The 596-nt window shown below is 33.9% G+C and overlaps 1 protein-coding gene across 4 annotated transcripts in view; it reads left to right on the top strand.

Moving 5' to 3' along the window:
• Positions 1–596, top strand: part of LOC107716412 (ligand of Numb protein X 2-like) — an 18,513-nt gene that overhangs the window by 6,395 nt on the left and 11,522 nt on the right. The gene's annotated exons all lie outside the window — the stretch shown is intronic.

Genomic DNA, 596 nt, shown 5'->3' with positions numbered 1-596 from the left:
TCATTTGAATCAGTGAGTTGTCGACTCGGGAACAGCTGCAATCGGATCATTCCAATTCTTGAATGAATCGTTTGGTGTGATTTGCGAACCGATTTAAAAGGTTCATTGAAAATAATCAGTTCGTTCTTGAATCAGACACCGCTTCTGCGTGTCGGAGCACGTGATATATTATAAGGAGTAACGATATGTTTTATGAAATGTAGTGAAGTAAAAAGTACGATCTTATGCTTTGGAATGTAGTGAAGTAAAAGTAAAAGTTACTCAAAATAAAACTACTTCAGTAAAGTACAGATACTTGAAAAATGTACTTAAGTACAGTAACAAAGTAAAACTACTCCGTTACTGTCCACCACTGCTAAATATTTAATATTTGACAACTCTTTAATAATAGAAATGTTACACAGCATAAGTAATATTCAGTGATGTATTCAATTCTTTGGTCAAATTTTGCCATTTTGACCTGAAAATAGCTTATATAATTTACGTAATTCATAACTGTTAGAAATTAACAATTGGTCCCTCGATATCTCTTTGCCGCCTTGAAGTTCTCAGTTCCTTAAAGTGTATACGGCCGGGAAGCAAGAAAACACACATTC

Source organism: Sinocyclocheilus rhinocerous, unplaced genomic scaffold (assembly GCF_001515625.1).
Source record: "Sinocyclocheilus rhinocerous isolate Xijiao unplaced genomic scaffold, SAMN03320098_v1.1 scaffold360, whole genome shotgun sequence".
Classification (NCBI taxonomy): Eukaryota; Metazoa; Chordata; class Actinopteri; order Cypriniformes; family Cyprinidae; genus Sinocyclocheilus; species Sinocyclocheilus rhinocerous.
This window is presented reverse-complemented; position numbering and strand designations above follow the sequence as displayed.